This window comes from Dipodomys merriami, unplaced genomic scaffold (assembly GCF_024711535.1).
Source record: "Dipodomys merriami isolate MVZ:Mamm:240054 unplaced genomic scaffold, mDipMer1.0.p SCAF_3, whole genome shotgun sequence".
Lineage (NCBI taxonomy): Eukaryota > Metazoa > Chordata > Mammalia > Rodentia > Heteromyidae > Dipodomys > Dipodomys merriami.
The window spans coordinates 50,801,424-50,809,886 of NW_027204492.1; positions in this window are offsets into that span (position 1 = coordinate 50,801,424).

Below are 8,463 nucleotides of genomic sequence, written 5' to 3' on the forward strand. Positions count from 1 at the left end.
ATAGAAGTTTAAGAAAACACAAGAAATTAAAAGCAATTATGACATACAGGATTGTATGTATTTAAAATATTTTATAGCATCCAGAAAACCGGAAGTGGCGCTGTAGCTCAAGTGGTAGAGCGCTCGCCTTGAGCTGAAGAGCTGAGGGACAGCGCCCAGGCCCAGAGTTCAAGCCCCACGACCGACAAAAAAAAAAAAAAAAAAAAAATTTATAGCATCCAGTAAAATATGAAGTTTGACAAAAGCAGGAACCTTTCTTTTAATATGTTCCTTAAACTGTGACTATTATTTGCAACTTAAGCTAAAATGTCCCAATGTTCGATCTGCTGAAAGCAGAATTGACAGATAGAAACCTATCTTGTGTTAAGTGAAAACAGATCCTTTATTCCAGTAAAATAAATAAATAAATAAAGACCCTAAGAATAAGGTACACTACTAGTAATCATGTACTTCTACATCGGACTTTAGTAAAACTCTTCAGTCTTGAATAGAAAGAGATAAAAGAGTGCACCAGGACAAATAAATCACTTTTTCACTATTTTGGTATTATTTTCTGAATTCATGGAAACCATTTGAATAAATGTGATATACCTTGAAATATTAAAATAGATTTTTTCACAGCATAATAATTGTATCAGTAAGTTGACAATAAGTTGTTTGAAAGTCTTTTGTGAAAAGTACCCTGTAACTTGTATATACATTTTTCTAATTTGGGGAGGAGAAGGGAAATAGCAAAATGCTGAAACGATACAGGTTGACCCATTGCAACAATGAGAAGTACAAGACACTATGTTGAAAATGAAATTTGCAACTTTGGGGAGGGGAGGGAGGAGTTGGGAAGGTGGAGAGGGAAGGGATAGTAGAGGAAAAACAAAGGAAGGAGTAACAATGCTCAAGAGGAAATGCACTCATTAGGTTACTGATGTAACTGTAACCCCTCTGTACAATAGCTTTACAATCAAAATAAAAGAAAAAAGTCTACAGCTGCATTTATTAGGAAGTAGGGCTAGAGAAAGAATGTTATATTCCTTGTATAGAAGATGAATTTTGGGAAAATGAATTTTGTAATTTATAGTAAGTAAACAATCTCAAAGTAGAAGATCGAAATGCATCGGAATTTTTCTTTAGCCTGTGAAAATCCCTGGCTGGTTTCTTAAACTATAATTTTACAAATAAGTTTGATATTGTCTTTAAGTTTGCTTAGATTGTGCTATTAAACATTCCCACAAGTATAAACACTATTGACTGAATAGCTTTACAACATAAAACCCTGCAAATCAAATGTTATGAATTAAGCCACATGTCTGAAGAAACATTAAAGTGATAGTTTGACTTTCATTTCAATATTTTTGTTTTGATTGATCAGATACATTGATATCTCCTGACCCAGCACCACACTTTCAAAACCCAAATATCTTTTAGCTTCCTTCCTCCTTCCCTCCTCTTTCCGCCCTTCTTTCCTTCCTCCCTTCTTCACTTCTCTCACTTCTCTGTCTCTCTCAGTCTCTCCCTATCTCTCTATCTCTCTCTGTCTCTCTCTCCTTCATCTCCCTGATGTCCTGTAACAAAATTTTAAACATCTCAAAATATTTTTATCTTATCAATATCTAAATAGGAAGTATTTAAGTTTATTTGAAGCAGAGCATTTCTTTGGTATTATTATAGTTTAAATCTCTGCATTGTCCCTAATTTAAAATCTTCCATGGTAACACAAAATGTTCACATTAAGGCAGAGTTGAGTCAAAGCGTTATAACTCAAGGCAACTATCATATTTCCATCCACAAAAGTACATTATATGCTTTTTAAACAAATGGAAAATTCCATTCAAATTTGCAGTTTTTTATGTCTCCTCTTGCATTCTGTTTCGTTATACTTTTCTGAAGAAAACCTTGTATGTAAAGACGTCCAGAAGAGAAGAGTGAATAGTATTTCTTATCCAATTTCAGGATCTACTTTGATATTCTTAGTTAAAGACCATAGTAACATTATCCTAAGACCAAATGACAAACACAGAAGAACACTTTTTCTAAAAGAAAAGATTAGTCTATTAAAATGAACATGGGCTGGGAATGTGGCTTAGTGGTAGAGTGTTTGCATAGCATGCATCAAGCCCTTGGTTTGATTCCTCAGTACCACATAAACATAAAAAGCCAGAAGTGGCACTGTAGCTGAAGGGGTAGAGTGCTAGCCTTAAGCAAAAGAAGCTAAGGGACATTGCCTAGGCTCTGAGCTCAAGCCCAAGGAATGGCACAAACAAAAACAAAAACAAAAACAAACAAAAATTAAAATGCTTTAGTTTTCTACAAATAGTTAACCAATTTTGCCAGCACCATTTACTGAAGAGGCTGTCTTTCTTCCATTCTATTTTTTTAGCTCCTTTATTGAAGATTAGATGGCTACAGGTCCGTAGGTTCATTTCTGGGTTTTCAATTCTGTTCCATTGGTCCTGAGGTCTGCTCTTGTGCCAGTACCAAGATGTTTTGATTAATATGGCTTTGTAGTAGAGTTTGAAATTTGGTATTGATATTCCTCCAGCACTGTTCTTTCTGTTAAGGATCGTTTCATCTATTCGGGGTCTTTTATTGTTCCATATGAATTTTTGGATTGCCTCCTCTTTTTCCTTGAAGAATGAGGTTGGAATATTGATAGGTATCACATTGAATTTGTAGATAGCCTTGGGAAGTATTGCCATTTTCACGATGTTGATTCTTCCAATGCAGGATCATGGGAGGTTTTGCCATTTTCTAAGTTCTGTTTGGATTTCCTTTTTCAGGTTTTTAAAGTTTGCATCATAGACAGCCTCTTCAGTAAATGGTGCTGGCAAAATTGGTTAACTACTTGTAGAAAACCAAAGCTAGATCCTTATATATCACCCTGCTCCAGAATCAACTCCAAATGGATCAAAGACCTCAGAGTCAGCAGACACTCTGAAAACATTACAGGGTGTAATAAGAGAAACCCTAGGTCTCCTTGGCACAGACCAAAATTTTCTTAATAGAGACCCAGAAACACAACAAATCAAAGAAAGGTTTGACAAATGAGATTGCATGAAATTGCAGAGCTTCTTCATGGCAAAGGACATAGCTAGCAAGATCTAGCTCACGGATTGGGAGATCTTCACTAGCCATACAACAGACAAGGGTCTCATATCTAAAATATAGCTGGAACTCAAAAAATTAAATCCCCCAACACCAAATCCTCAAAGAAACAATTGCCCAATAAATAAGTGGACTAAAGTCTTAAAGAGAAAGTTCTCTGAAGAGGAAAGAAGGATGGCCAATACACATATGAAGAAATGCTCAACCTCTCTAGCTATAAAAGAAATGCAAATCAAAACAACATTGAGATACCACCTCACCCCAGTTAGAAGGGCTATAATCAAGGACTTTAATAACAAAAGATGCTGGAGGGGATGTGGACAGAAGAGAACGTTACTGCATTGTTGGGGGGATTCTAAACTTGTTCCACGACTTTGGAAAGTAGTATGGAGGTTCCTCAAAAGACTCCACATAGAGCTCCCCTATGACTCAGCAATCCCACTTTGGGCATTTACCCAAATGATCACAAACAAGACCATACTAATGCTACCAGCACAACTATGTTTATTGCAGCATTATATACCATAGCTAAGATATAGAACCAACCCAGATGACCCTCAGTAGATGAACGGATCAATAAAATGTGGTATATCTACACAATGGAATTCTATGCCTCCATCAGAAAGAATGACATTGCCCCATTTGTTAGGAAATAGAAAGTCTTGGAAAAAATTATATTAAGTGAAGTAAGCCAGGCCCAAAGAACCATAGGTCCCATGGTTTCCCTTATTTGCAATAACTGCTATGCATCTGAGACAAGCAGAAAAGGCCAGATAAGTTGATGTTCGATGAAATGAACCCCAAAATAAGTATTCAAATGTTTTTTTTTCTTTCATTTGTTTCTAATAACCTGTGCTTTCACTGTATTTGATGTTGGTATAATTTGTGGAGGGGAAGGGAAAATACAAATTTTTTAAATAGTGATACAGGTGGACCCATTGCAACAATGAGATGTAGAAGAAGTTATGTCAAAAAATAAACCTTACAACTTTGCTGGGGGAAGGGTAACTAGGAGGGGGGGGAGACGGGAAGGGATGGGAAGGGGAAACAAAGGAGGATGCAACAATGCTTGATAAGAAATATACTGATTATCTTGCCAATGTAATTGTAACTCTTCTATACGGTATTTGCACAATAAAAAATAAATAAAATGCACATGAAAGATTAACAAATATGCCAAATCACCCTATTAACAATAAAAATATGAAAAATAAAATATCAATGAGATTCTTCTATAAATCACTCGTTTGCTTACAAACTTAAATAACAAAATTTCTATCAATATTCAGTATTATAAATACAGTGGATTGTCACATACTAAAGGTGTAAAGGTAGTATAGTAATTGGTTTGGGAACTTGTATTCTGTGACACTGTAAAAAAAATAACTTTAGAGTTGGACATACTTCTTAATCTAGAAAATCTTAAGGGAATCTGTCCTAAAGAAATAGTAAGTGAAAACATCTACAATACTGTTTATTTTAGTATTGCTTTTAATATTGAAATATCAGAAACAATTTAAATGTCCAACAATATATCACTTTCAAAGTTATGATTTATTTATATTTAATAAGATGAAAGTATTTAAAATAATAATGTAGAACCATGTTGACATTGGCAGATAAATAAATTGTTTAATGGAAAGGTCACAAAATATGTAAATGAATGCATATATGTGTGACTTACATAGTCCCCAAAATGTTGATGCTGGTTTTTTACATTTATAGAGGTTTATGTAATTTACATTTGTGATTTTTATATTCTAAATTTTGCATAATGTTTAGGACATTATGGGGAAAACAGGAGCATGTCAGAATTGCAGCATATATATGCATATTTGGGAGAAAATATTGTGGAGCTACAAAATCAGAAAAGCAGTATTGTGTAGGTGTGGCAGAAGTACACAGAGGAGCTCTGAAATCATGGAGAGTGGTATAAAAATGATTTATTAAAAGCATATATATATATTTATATATATATATATATATATATATATATATATATATATATATATATATATATATACACACACACACACCGAGCACTGGTGGCTCACCCCTGTAATCCTCGCTTCTCAGGAGGATGAGATCGGAGCATAGGTCTTTAAAGCCAGCCTGAGTAAGAAAGTCCGTGAGACTCATCTCCAATTAATCATGAAAACAAAAACAAAAATGCAAAAAGCAGAGTGGTACTGTGGCCCAAAGTGGTAGAGCATTAGCATTGAGCTAAAAAGCTCAGGGGCAGTACTCAGGCCCATATTTCAAGACCCATGAACACACACACACACACACACACACACACACACACACACACACACACACACACACACAGCATATATACAAATATTGTTCCCTTTACATTGAGAATCTTAAGAGAAAACATATATTCCAACAATGCTGACACTGACAGCATGTTAAAAAAACTATCCACTTCCTCATTTAATACATGATAAATCTGGGGCTCATTTCATCTAAATACTACTCTAACTTATACAACGGCTACTTAGAGGGAGATCCTTTGATAATGAGGCTTTTACTTTCAGTTGTCTTTGTGCAGGAATGGGGCTTGAACTCAAGGCTTCAGTGCTGTCCCTTAGCTTTTCCACTCAAGCCTTTTTACTCTACCACTTGAACCACAGCTCTAGTTCTGGCATATTTCTGGTTAACTGGAGATAAGTCTCATAGATTTTTCTGTGTGGGCTGGCTTTGAACTGCAAAGAGCTCCTCCTGAATAGGTAGGATTACAGGCATGAGCCCAAGCATCAGGCTCAATTCCCATTATTTGATATTAACTATCAGTATAAATCCAAGTTTTATAACACCTCTGACTTTCAAAGGTTACTTCTCCCTTTAATACCCAAAGAAATTACTGTCAGCCACCTTCTTCCATATAATGTAACTAATCTGATCAACTAACCTAGACTCAGTCTAGTTCCCTTCCCAAGAATTTCTGAGAAACAGTAGGTAAAGCTTCATTGTTTATTCCAAAATACGACTGTATGTCACTTTTTGATTTAGATTTTTCTGTGCTTTTCCACAAGCGCTTCCATGTGTTGTCATTGCATCATATGAAAGAGTAGTTCCCCAAATTCAGTTTATATCTGAATTTTATGCTTTAAAAATTGAATTGATGATTTGAGGATAATAGAAGGAAATAACTAGATAGACAAAAAGAAAAGAAAATTAAAAAACTATGAGTGATTCTTTGTCTAGTTCTCTGCATAGGGTTCCTTTAATAGCAGCTCCATCCAATATCATTTATATTTTATGTGTCCTTACATACTGTGAGTTCCTTTGGTCCTTCCTTCTTTACAAAGCTTTCCTTAGTTCCTGGAACTTAGAAAAAAGTATGCATCTTCCATTCACCAAGCCAAAGTCGTTTGGTTTTCTCAATAATAATGTTAAAATAGTTCCAAATATATTCCATATTTAATTACTTCCTCTTGGCCCCACTTTAGGTACCTATCAAGTTGCTTTCTGTCTCTATAAATATTTTACTTTTCTTGAACTTTTCATCTAAATAAAATCATACAAAATATGGCCTTTTCTGACTGACTTCAGTTGTTTGGCATGTTTCTAGGGTTTGTTTTATTATGCTACTTATCAATATTTCACTCTTTTGAAGGTCCAAATAATATCTCCTTGTATTTACATATGAATTTTCTTTATCCACTCATCAATTAGGCTATTTCCATATTTTTGTGCAGGTACTCAAGCTTGAACTTAGTCTCCCAGGCATTTCTGCCCATGTTGGCTTTAAACCATGATCTTCAGATCTTAGCCTCCTGAGTAGCAAGGATGGCAGGGATGAGTCATCACTGCCTGGCTTATTTCTACTTTTGAAGTTTTATGAATGATCATATTACTATGTACATTTATGTACACATTTGCATTTCTTTGGGATATAAGTAAACCTAGGAATTACTGCTCCAATCTGTTTTCCTAAACAATTGTACCATTTACATTTTCACCATCAATTTTTTTCACATCCTTTCTTCACTTGATATTTTCTCTTTTTTGATTATGCTCATCCGAGTGGAAGTTAAATTGTAACTTTATAGTGATTTTGTTTTGTATTTCCATAATAGCAAATAATATTAATCCTATTTTCTCATCTTTATTGATCCTTTTGTGTACTCTTTGATGAAATATTAACCATTTCATTAGTTATTTGTATTTTCATTCATGACTTATAAATGGTCTTCATGCATCTTCTTGATAGAAATTCTTTTATCCAATAGATGCTTTGTAAAATCCATTTCTATTGTTCTGTTTTTCATTTTCTTAATTCTATCCTTTGAGGAACAAGTTTGTAATTTTGTTAAAGTATTACCTTTTGTTGTTAGTGTTTTTGATATCATATCTAAGAAATAATTGCTTAATACATTTTCTTATAAGACTTTTAGAGTCACAATTCTTACACTAAGGTATATAGACCTATATTTAAGCCATTTACAATTCATTTTGTGTAGTGTAAAACAAAGATTTTTTTCTTGTGGCTATCCAGTTGTCCTAGTATCATGTGTCAAAAACACTATTCTCTTCCACCCTTGATTTGTCATTGGAATCTATGCCAAAAATTTATTGACTTTGTACATTTGAAAGTTTATTTCTAAACTCAATTGTCTTCTTTCTTATTATATTATTGCATTAGTATTCCAAACCACAAATTTTGGATGCTTGAAATTTATTCTTGTAAAATCATTTAAACTATTTTGGTTTCCTTGAATTTATGTATGAAATTTAAGGCAGCTTGTTAATTTGTCTCTAAAATGAAGGACAGCTGAGAGTATTGTGAAAGTTCCATGGACTCAGTAGAACATTTTGGGGAGTTTGGCTTATAAAAATTTTAACACTATTTGTGACTATAAATCCATGAGTATGTGTTGTCTTCCCATTTATCTAAAGTTTCTTTCAGCAAAGTTTTGCAATTTCAACATAGATATATATATATATTATATCCATCATAAAGTGTTTTTTATTCCTGTTATGCCATTACAAATTCAATCGATTCCTGAAATTCATTTTTAGATTGGCATTACCCCCTTTACATAAGTAATTTATTTATGGGCATGGGATAGTCACTTATTTAATTGAACTGCATTCTAGGTTTATCTTATATAATGTTTATTTCATTTTTTAATTTTAAATATTTTTAAAAATATTTTATTGTAAAGATGCTGTTCAGAGGGGTTACAGTTACATGAGTAAGGCAATGAGAACAATTCTTGTTGATCATTGTTACCCCTTCCCTTGTTGTTGTCTCATTATTCCTTCCCTCCCACATCTCCCACATCTCTCACACTCCTCCCCACCACCCCTACCCCCCACCTGAAGTTGTAAAGTTCGTGTCCAATATACTGTCCT